The 12,285-nt window shown below is 28.6% G+C and overlaps 1 protein-coding gene across 2 annotated transcripts in view; it reads left to right on the forward strand.

The window, feature by feature from the left end:
• The window catches only part of LOC107457256 (ETS homologous factor), an 86,832-nt gene that overhangs the window by 38,148 nt on the left and 36,399 nt on the right, over window positions 1-12,285 (forward strand). The gene's annotated exons all lie outside the window — the stretch shown is intronic.

Consider the following 12,285-nt stretch of genomic DNA (forward strand, 5'->3'; position numbering starts at 1 on the left):
CTGTTGTTTTCTTGATTGGGTTCAAAACAACAAGGCTGCAGATTTCAATATCGACATTTCGCAAACCAAAAAATAGTTCCTCATTCCGTAGTCCTAAAATTGTGCTATCTGTTCTTTCACTTGACAAAGGCTGATAAGCCTTAATTTAGCAGATGTGCATGCAAATATATGCTGTGCCAATAAAATAAATAAATTCGAACTTTATCCATTTTCGTAAATACGAATTTCTATCCATGTCCATTTATATAAACATGGATTTTGAGAGTTAATTTTTCCTTTAGTTGTTGAATTCGAGTTGAAAACTGAAAAGGCACATTTTGAGCTAAACAAATTTTCACAAACTCATTTCGAGCTTTGTCCATTTTCGTTAACGCGCATTTTGAGCTTTGGCGTTTTTCATAAACACACAAATCGAGCTATAAATGTGAGTTCAGTCCACATTTCGAGCCATGTCCTTATTTAAAACCTCGCCGACGATAGGATCTTACGACGCAAGAAGCAATAATAATAAATTTTAATAAATCCCGTAGCAGTCATTGTTTCCCACACAATGCAGTTAAATCGAGGAAAAAATTTAAGTTAGCTTAATATTTAAAAATAATTTTCTTTTCCTTTATTTATCATTGTTTAAAAGATTGCGCATTTACATATTTCTTATCGCTTCTTTATCTTTTTTTACACTTAAAGTATAAAAAAATAATTGTTTATCCATTGTTTATTTCATTTAACCATTTCATAAGATATTTTAAAAATAAACGATTAAGTTTTAGATTAAGTTATCGATAAATAAACAATGTCCTTTCCAATCAAAATATAAATTTAAAAAAGACTAACTCTAAATTAAAGATATTTTTGTGAGCAAATTAGAAATTGAAGAGAATTCTCCTTTTTAGCCAATCGTCGATGAGTTCTTTATTCTGGCTCAGAAGGCGCGATTAAGAAAATGGAAACAAAATGCACCTTTTTATTGTTCTATAAACGAACTTTTCCTTATTTTTTTAAACACTAAGTTTAATCATTATGGGGGCAAAGTGGTCAGCGTGGTTAATTAATTGCTTGGATTATTACGTGAATTATTACGTGGATGGTTACAGGATTAATTACGGGGATTATTACAGATGTAACTTTTGAGGCGAACTCTTCATATTCAGAACACGAAACGTTAAAGTGAATTTTAAAGATCTAAATTTCCATAGCGTAGATTTGATGACACTATTATAAATTTATAGGGACCGTAACAACCTTTAAAAAGAACTGTTGACTTTTAAAGATTTTCAAAAAGGATTAATTTTTTTTTTAAATGTTTCAATGATTTAGGCAAATGCACGACATCACATTTTAAATTTATTTGGATCTAATAGTTTATTCTTTTTTTTTTAAAATGGACAAAAAAACTTTTAAATTATCATTATTTTTTTAAAAGAAAGAGCCATTTATTAGGAGAAGTTTGAAAAACGGAATAAAATGCCATGTCCATTTCCTGAATGCTCATTTTGAACTGTGTCCATTATTCACGCATTTTGAACCATGTACAGTGCGCAAAATAAAATGAACGGACCACTGTGAATAACTATTGATCTGATGATCGGACCTTCACGGTATGGGGGGCGGGTGACTTCAAATATCACTGTCAATATCTTGGACATGGACACTGGGCCCATGTCCATGAGGTCGTGGGTTCGATCCCCACCGTCCGAAAACTCCCCTTGTATTAAACAGTGACTGATGCACGTTAAATCTGTCGAGTCACAAAGTCCTTTATGTTCCCATAACAAATCATACCTCTGGGGGTACTGATTTAGGAGTTTCCTTATCTTCTGGCTTGGTTCAAAATTACAAGGCTAAGGAGTTGAACATTAGTAGTCGTAAACCCAAAATTAGGTCGGTTGTTCTACGACGGTTTTAAAATTAAAAAAAATTATAATTAAATAAGGCAGATGATATTTTAAATTACAAAATCAAACACAAAAATGTTCTTTCTCTGAAACACTTTTTTCGAGGGCTTTCTGACCCCCAAATTCTTGAGGGTAGCCGCAATCTGGGAAATATGATCAGTAGAACGGTCCAAAATTTGGACACCTTAATAGTAATTTTACTGTTTGCGCATTTCGCTATATCTCGAGAACTTTTTAAGCAAACTGAAAGTTTTTTACATACATTTATAAAATTTGTTCATCCAACGATAATTCTATGCAAAAATTAACTTTTAGCAAATATTTATTACTTTATTTAATTGTGGTTGAAAAAATTTTAAATTATAAATTATACAATATTTACAAAATTTTAAAGAATGTATTTTTACGTGGTAAAATACAAAATTTGAACAAAATCGGTGAAATAGCTCCTGAGTAATCGAATTTTAAAAATACGACCTTTTCAAAATTAGATTTATCAGAAACTGTTCAGCCGATTACGCGCAAATTTTGTATTTTGCTTTTTAAAATTGCCTTCTTTTAATTGATGTAAAAGCTAGATACTTTATACTTCGAAAGTTCTTTGACTATTATTAAATAAAGTACTAAACAATAGTAAATATGTGCTAAAAGCAATATTTTGCATGGAATAATCTTTGGATAAACAAATTTCATAATTGAATGCAAAATTTATAAACAATCTTATTTAACAAGGATTCAATTTTGATTAGCGTACTTTCAATAAACATTTATAAGCTCATAAATATGTAACTTCAAATTTTTCTTTTGCTGCTATTTTATTGAATAAATTACAAAATAAAGTTGATTCAAGCGGTTAACTGTGAAAATATAAAATCTACTTTCGCAACTGTTAATCAATTCTAAGCTGATCACCTTTTCTTTGACTCCATGCTTTATATCATTTTAATAAAAATTTTGCTGGGAGGCTGTCTATAAATGATGTCACGTGACATCATTAGTGGAGGGTCCCCCTATTGTACTTAATCTCAGTCACTTAACGAGTAATGATGTATTAAGGAGATTATAGTTCATTGAACTTATTGATTAAAATTGACATCGAACTTTCCTTAAAACGGTGCATCAATTCCAAAATGCGGAAAAATAACAAATAAATGGAGCATAATTAGATAATTTAAAAAAGATTTAAAAACCTGAGTAACTCGATTTAGATGAATTCGTTTTTTTTTCGAATAAACAGAATTATTAGCTTTTGTTTACTTAAAAAATGTCATTTTTCAAAAATTTATCATAAATTCAAAAAAAAAAAAAAATTATAGTTTTTATTATTAGCTTTTGTGTCAACCATGCAATCATCTTAATCATGATATATTTGTAATATAAAACTAGTGATTGCAATGAATTGTAGTTTTATAAGTGGTAGTTAACACAAGAAAATATCCATTCGATTCAAATAATAAAACTTACAGTCCCTAAAAAAGATATCTTAACTTTTGATCTTTATAAAATTTATAGTACACTAAAAAAAAAGAGAAAATTTTAACAGCTTTTTATATTTGACTGGTTTTCAGGCACGAAGATTTAATCTTAATGCTTTAGTATATATTACAAGTAGTATTTAGGTAGTATTATTTAGTATCTAAATGAAATATTTTTTAAAGAGTGTTAAAATGAGTCAGGGTGTTAAAATAAATCAAATTTCTGTTCAAATTAAACTATTGTATCGTGTAACCAATTTTAATTATAACCCGACCGTTAGACCAATAATAATTTATTTCGATTAATTTCTACAATAATATGGTTCATATTTGTTTGCAGAAGTTTTGAACTATATTGAGATTCAACAGATTCCAAAATTATTTTAGTATATTTCAATTTATAAAAATAATCTTTGCGACCAGCAGTTGTATGCTTGGTTAATTAAAGCATTAAATATACAGACTGTTCCACCCTTCTTTACAATAATGGAAGGGACATTTTTTTAATTCTTTTTAGGCATCCTTAGATGACATTTCTTTTATTTATCATAAGGCTTTCAAAGGACCTGCAAAGAAGTTTTTGAACATCCTATGTCAAAGGCTATAGGAATAAGCTTGTAATTTGTATCCATTACTTTGATTCAATAACTGCGTGAAATTTCGTATGCTCATAGAAATATGCACATTTTTACAAAAACAAATTTATTTTTTTTGCTTTACGTTTTTTTTTACTATAACTGCATAAATATTCAATAAAATTAAGCAAATATCATTTCAAAATTTGAAGAAAAAAAAACGATAATCCAGGTGAAAAAAGAAACTGGTTGACAAAATATTTCTATAGCAGTTCCTTTAGGGGGGTGGGAGTAATAATAGTTTGATTTAGTTTATATCCCAACTTAATTCAAAATAAAAATTATATAGTTACGCTTTGAATTATTATTAATTAGATATGTTTCAATTAAAGTTAAAGGAAAAAATAAAACTGTCAAGTTATAAGAAAGGAGCCATGCCCAAATTTAAGCAACTACTTTTTATTTTTTTCCATCTTGATTCTAATTCCGTTCAAATACTTTTATGACTCGCCCGTCCCAAAAAGGTTAAAGATTGCGCAAGATATGAGCATTTAAAGTATTCCTTTCATACTGCTCATGCGCGGAAAACCATAAAATTTTTTTTTTCTTTTTTTCATAATTTCATGAATTGCATTTGGTAACTTGTGAAAAAAGTTCGATTTGAATATCTTGAAAATTTAAATAGTTTCTAGAAATTTTGTAAATTTTGAAAGAAAGCTGGGAATGGTAAGGGATTTTCCATAAATTTCATTTTGTAGCATGAAACAAAACTTAATGGTAAATGATAATAATCTTACAATAATTGACCGGACAACGAAATGTGAAAACTTGTGATATACAATATATCATATTTTACTAGGGGATGGTCCCACATAAAGTCAATGTCGTATTTAATAAATCTTGTTAAATAGCACAAAATGAAATTTGTGAAAAACATCTTATTATTCAGAGCTTTCTTACAAAATTTACAAAAACTACTTGAAAAAGAAACCTTTTACATTTTCAAGATATTCAAATGGGAATTTTTTTATAAGATGCGAAATACATTATGAAGAAAAAAATTTAAATTGCTTTTAATGCTCATATCTTGCGCAATTGTTATAGAATTTTTTAAATTTTAAAATATTTTTGCCATTAATTAAAAATTGCTCCAAAAATTTTGTTTAATTTTATTAAATATGTTTACAGTTATAGTAAGAAAACATAAGGCATTCTGTAAAAATGTCCGTATCTCAATGAATATTAAAGCTAGGCTTGTGAAATTTTATGCAGTTATTGAAAATAAAGTAATCTCTACTAGTTACTGTTAAATTTTGTGGAATAGGCGGTGATCAAATATACTCTTTTTTTTGTTTCTTGCCGGTTCTTCAAACCTCTAATAAGTTTCAACCTTATTGATAGCGAGGAGAAATAATTAAACACCTCTAAATTATAAAATAACTCGTGTAGTAGAAAAAGAAAAAAAAAACGTCAAAAATTGAAACTTACATCACCATCTGTCTGCGTATATAAGGGCGAAGTTAGACGAATTTCTGTTCCTCCTAGGAATCGTTCAAATATTTCCTTTCTTCAAAATTCATTTGTGAACCCTTAATATATTTGCTTCATTTTCTTAGTTTTCTGCTTCATGAAGTTAGTTTATTTGTCAACCTATGTCCCTGAAAGATTTATTAAATTTCTAGAGATTCAATTTATTTATGCTTCTTTTATTTATTGACTTGAATAACAAAGCATAAGATCAAAAATTGATAATGTGTTGGAAATAAAAGTTGTAGTGATAAAATTTAGTTTCATTAAATTATAAATTAAATTATAAGATTTTGTATTTTTATTTTTTCACTGGAATACTTACTTTTTTATTTTTAAATTAAATTTATACAAATTTTATCAGCAATAAATACATTTAATTTCTATTTTAATGTTAACCGAAAAAGTAATACTTAGGTATGAGATCGTATAATTGAAGTAGATGAAGTGAATATTTTCAAAGAGTCTAAAATCATAAGAAGAAAAAAATTCGTATCCGTACTATTTTGTTATTATGGATAATAGTAGTAGTTCGTTTAAGTCGCACAATGGGGAGTTGGCAACGGTCTGGGAAGCATCCTTGAGGATGGTTTGAAGTCAATTTTCCTCCTCTGTAGAGGGGATGACTCCCAATTTTAGAGCCCTGCCCGCGAAGTCTAGCACTTTATGGTAGAATAGTTACACGCTCTCTTCGCAGATGGATCAAAGTGGTCACCCATCCTCTTACTGACCGCTGCTTGATATCAATGGTCTCCTGGGAATCGTGTCTTTCAAATAGTCTGTTTGTACGGTACAGAAAAAGAAAATAAGTACTACAGTCTGTCTTAAAAATGAAGCTTTCTAATACCGTACAATTAAAAGAAATTGTGACGTAATGACTGAAAAATTCTTAAATTTTAAGCGAAATGAAATATTATCAAGAAATGGTCTGAAAATAGTGATTTTTCAAAATTTTGCTTAAAATGACTGTTTTAAAAGCACTTAATGAATTTCTTGTTAAATGGGGGATTAATTGGATGACGTATTTTGTGCAAAACATAAAGACATACAGATTATTTATGATCAAGGCCTCCTAATGCCAAAAGCTGCAGAATTCGCAAAAAGCATTTTAAGCGAGGTATTTATGAACTATAAAAGAAAGAAGAAAAAAATAGCCTGAAAATCGAGATGTGGAAGACTTCGTGCAATACCTCCTAGAAAAGAGAAGGTTACCATAAACAAGAAATTTGATCTTTCAGTAGTCCAAACGTAATGACATCTTTCGTATTTTTCATCTACTGCGCAGTTTATGTTCGTTACGTTGGACTACTAAATTCATGAGGCCTTCTTTCTTCTAGAAGGTTTTGCTTCGTGCGACGAGTGCTCAGACAAATTCGGAGATGAATGCAAAATACGTTAAAAAAACACCGCCCGTCTTCTATTTTTTTAATTGTGAAGGATTGTGCACAAAATAAAAAAAAGGGAAGACACTGAATATTTTTTGATCTAATAATCAGATTTTCACGCACTAGGAATCAATTTCAATGGTTTTAAAGCTCAATATAAAATATGCTAATTAGTGCGAATGACTTTTTAAATGACGAAATCGGACACAAAAGAGTTTTTTTCTCTGTAAAAATACACCTTCGTTTCCACGGATTCGGATTTTTGTCCCTAGTTGCAATCTGGAAAATATAGCCGAAAAGTTTGGACTCCTTAACGTAAATTTTACTTTTTGCGTATTTCACCCCATTTCGTGTATTTTTTAAGCGAGCTTTTTGAACATAATTATAAAATTAATTTAACCAAAGAAAATTTCACGCAAAAAATATTTTTTAGTAGTTATTCATTATTTCATTTAATAACAGTTGGTGAAAAAAATCTTTAAATTATGAGGTATATAAATTTTGGCACAATTTTAACCAATGTAATCTTAAATAGTAAAATTTAAAATTTCAACAAGACCTGTTAGTTTCTAAATTATCAAATTTTAAAAAAGTCACATGTTTGAAATTTATTTTCTCAAGAACTATTCGAATAATTTCGTTCGAATTTTGCATTTTGCTCTATAAAATTACATTCTTAAAATGACGTAAAAAGTTTTATAACTTACAGAACAAAACTTCTTTCGGACTATTATTAAAAAAAATTATAAAAAATTACTAATTAAAAATTATTTTTCGTTTGGAATTATCTTTGGATAAACAGATTTTATAATATTGTGCAACAATATTTCGATTCGCTTAAGATTCTCGATATGACAAAAGATATAACAAAATACGGAAAAAGTAAAATTGAAAATAAGGTGTCCAAACTTTCAACGGCTCTCCCTGTCGAGTGCTCGTTCATTCGATTTTTTTTCTTTGGACGTACTGGTTCAATATATTGAAAACGATATTTTGATCAAATATCAATAAATTTAAAAGGCTGATGAAGACGATTCAAAAAGAAGAAATTAATTGGAAAGTGAGACTATTGTAGAATGATTAAAAATTTTCTCATACGCATGAGCTACAGCAGCGTGACACCACTCTCGACCAAATTATTGGAACTATATTTTCCAGTTTACGGCTACAAACAACATCTCCTAGAGGAAAGAAGGCTTCAGCAAGGATCGATTGAGTAGCCCGACGTAACGAACATAAACTGCGCAGTGGATGAAAAATAAGAGAGATGTCACTACGCTCAGGCTACTAAGCTGAGCAGTGGTGGTAAATATGAAAGATGTCATTACGTTTGGACTATTAAAGTTAAAATTTCTTGTTTATGGTAACCTGGTGCTGAGGCCTTCTCTTTTCTAGGAGGTATTGCTACAACCTCCCCCCCCCCTTATTCTGAGAACCGTTTAAAAAAAGGTATGAAGTACTACGTCTATGTATCTAATTTCGTAACTTTAAATATCGGCTATACCAATTAAGTTTTGGTCCTTAAACCTTTAAAATTGAGTCTTTATAATATTATTCAGGGAGCATTTTCACGATTAAAATTACATAACTTTCCTAGAAACTTGTCACAACATACCTCTGTTATATATAACGCTTTTAAACTGGAACATTTCGACAAAAAATGTCATTTTAAAACAAAATTTTAGCTTTAGGAGCTAACTTAATTTCAGATTTGAAATACCCACAAGATCAAGTTCTTGTATAAATGCAACATTTGTTCCCCACTATAATCCTTCAGTTCACATGAAAAATTATCTTGCAAAAAATCACAAAAAATTTACGTAATCTTCAGTGAATATGTTTAAAAAAGGAATAAGCAAAGTGATTTGTTTCATTATATATGAATAATACATCAATAATTATTAATCATAAATCATCGAAAATCTAATTTTTTTTAGTTTTCTTAATTTTTCATAACGAAAATATGATGAGGATATTTCTGAAAATTAAGAAAAGTACACACACACATTAAAATTACATAATAATACACATATCTTTTGTCTAAAATAATATTAGAACGAAAAACTTAAATTGTAAGTAGTCTTAAAAAAGGCATATATGGCGTAGATACCAGCATACGAAATGTTTGGCCCAATAGAATTTTGTACAAGCGTATGGAAAGATCTAAACAAATGCTCATCAGAATAAAATTCTAAGACATTAATAAAAAATAAATGCGTAAACATTTGATGCAAAATTTATTTTTATATAATATCATTAAGATATACTTTTTTTTTAAATGCAATATTAAAAACGTTGAATTGTGGTCTTGTGGTAAAAAAAAAATAATTTTGCTTTTGAGAGCGTCTTACTTTTCTTAAGAATAAAAAGCATAAACCTAAAATATGAGGAGGGAAGAGATTTTTGAGATTTCGGTCATGAGTGCTCATCTTGTCCTTGAAAAGGCTTTTGAGCGACCCATTGTGGGTTTCTATAGCATCAAAATACTTGTCATATTTGAAAAAGACATGTAGAGACATGCTGTAGTGATTAATGAGTGTTTAATTAAATATCTTTGCTAGATGGATAAAACTTGTCCTCCAAAAATCATTTCAATAGAAAAAAAAAACAAATTTCATTTTTATTTTAATCAGGAATTGATACGTGCTGTACTCGTGTCGATGACGTATATTTATTTACACTGACCATGTGTCAGATGGAATTATTTGTAAAATCTTTAGAACCTTCAAAACTGTCACATTTTAAAAAGAAATTCGATTAGTCAAGGACGATCAATAAATGCGAGTTAAAAATTTGGAGTGCTCGCAAGGTGACATTAGTATAATTAGATATTAACTTCACATTAAAATCGAAAACAAGATAATCATTAAAGTGTACTCATCAATTTTGTGTCACCAAATCTCTCATCTTAAGTCGTTAACAACTGATGAAAATGTTCTTTCAAATGATAATTTTGACAGAAATATTAGAGGAAACTACTTAATTAAATAAAAATATTAGATAAAATTTGATAGTTTAAGTAATTAGGAAGGTCTTGAATAGTAATGGAATCGGCATTTTTAAGAAGGGGCCAAATACTAATTTGTTACTCTACGGAGTAATTGAATCGGCAATTTGAAGGAAGCGCCAAATATTTTAGTTCGTTAAACTGAAGAATAATTGATATGACATTTTAAAGAACAGGAGAAAAGAATTTTTTTCCAATGCATTAAATTAGTGAAATCAACGTTTTAATGAAGATAAGAACAAAGCAAAAAATAAACATAATTAAAATCCGTTGTATTGACGAACTAAATTAGTATTTTAACCCTTTGACGCAGAATTTTTATTAAACATATTTTTCATACTTTTTTCATTGTTTTGTATTAATTTAGGACAAAATAAGAGAAAAATATTATATTTAGCTTATTAATAATTTATGATTATGAAATGCAGTATGAAACACCGGTGTCTTTTTTTTTTTCTGTGTTAAATATAGAAACTTCCAAACACGGGTCACTTCCAAACAATAATTTTTCATATTTGCTCTTATTTGCAGTTATCTAAGACAAACCAGTTATTCATCGTTGAAATTTCTTTAATTTGCAATATCTATTATTGATAAATTTTTGAATAAGAATGAAAAAAGAAATTCAAACTACCATTTTTGGATTTTTATATTTTAGTACAAATATAATTCCGATAATTTAACAGGTTTTTTTATATCTTTTATGCTGTTTTTCATAACTATTAAATTGCAAAATATGTTTTTGCTTGTAATTAGAGCTTCAGAAAAATTATATAAAGGGAACACCGGTATTTCATCAGCGTCAAAGGGTTAAAGAAAATGAGAAACGTTAAAAAATGAAATAATAATATCAGTTCATAAAACCGAAGGCTAATTAAAGCGGTTTCTAAAGTAAATCAGAAGCGGAAAAAAAAACACTGATTTCCTCAAATTGCGTTTTGTTTAACTGAAGATTTAGTGGATCTATTTTAGCCCATTCATAATATGTTACCCATTAATAATGTACACGCTAAACGCCTATAAGGGAAAACGGGTAGTTTAGGTAGAAAAAAGATATCGCCCTGATGATCGGATTTCACATACAAAAAGCCAATCTTTAATACATCCCCGAGTAATCCTCAAATATGCTTGTGAATTAGTGCTAATTAAGTTACAAAACTATTAATTAGTATTAAGTCACAGAAACTGACAAAAAAGCGTTCTTTCTGAAATATACCTTTTTTTAAACGAATTTGAATTCTTGAAAATTATAATATAGGAGATCGCTGCATTTTATAAAATAGGGTCCAAATTATTTCGGTAGGAGAAGTTATCGACAGTTTGAGCTCTAATGATAATTTTACTTGCTGTGTACTTAGCCATATCTCGGGAAGCTTTAAAGCGAATCGAAACATTTTTGCACAAATCACAAATTTATTTTATCCAAACATATTTCCGTGTTAAAAATAATTTTTTATATATTTTTTTAATTATTTTATTTAATAAGAGAGAATATTGCATTGCAAGGTAGTACAAATTCTTATACCATCATGAACTATGTAATTTTAAGTGACAAAATACTTGAGTGAATTCGGTTGAACAGTTTCTGGGCAGCAAAATTTCAAAATAACCATATTTTTTAAAATACTATTTCTGAATATTCTATGAAAATGTTTTGCATTTTTCATTTAGAGTTACGTAGTTTAAAATTGAGTTAATATTTATATACCTAATAATTGAAAATTTTTCCGACCTTTAATAAATAAACTAATAAAAAGTAAATAATAAAAAATAATGAACAAGTAAAAAAAAAATTTCATCGAATTATTTTTGGATAGTTCAAATTTATCCAAAGATAATGTGAGCAAAAAGTTTGCTTTGAAAATGTGAGATGTGTGCAAAAAATTTGATTTGAAAGTGGGAGATGTTCGCAAACATTTCTCGTATTACTTAAAAAACTTTCACGATACGGTAAAATATTCAAAAAGTTAAATTAGCTTCAAAGAACTTTAGAAACTATCGGAACGATATGTTCCAGATTGCGGCTACTTACAATATTTTGATAGTCAGAAATCCGTTAAAAAAAGACACATTTGTTCAGAAAAAGGACGTTTTTGTGTCCGATTCTGTGATTTATTTAAAATTTGACACTCATAAATTAGCATGTTTGAGGTTACCCTTTTGAATCTGGATAATTCCTGAGTATTAGGAATTCTATCTGCCGTAGTTTTGAGGTCTGCCGGTGGAAGAAACTTCAAACACTTTGTCCCATGTTTTTTTTTTTTTTTTTTTTTTTTTTTTTTTTTTTTTTTTTGTACATTTATTATTAAAACTGACATTCACTTACGGCTTCCGTGTGCATCACTGCTTCAAGAATGCATTTCTTACTCAGCATTCTTATACCATTTCGAGTCGAGTTCTGTAACTGAGATACTTTTTTTG

This window comes from Parasteatoda tepidariorum, chromosome 12 (assembly GCF_982258835.1).
Source record: "Parasteatoda tepidariorum strain Cologne lab strain chromosome 12, Ptep-v5.0, whole genome shotgun sequence".
Classification (NCBI taxonomy): Eukaryota; Metazoa; Arthropoda; class Arachnida; order Araneae; family Theridiidae; genus Parasteatoda; species Parasteatoda tepidariorum.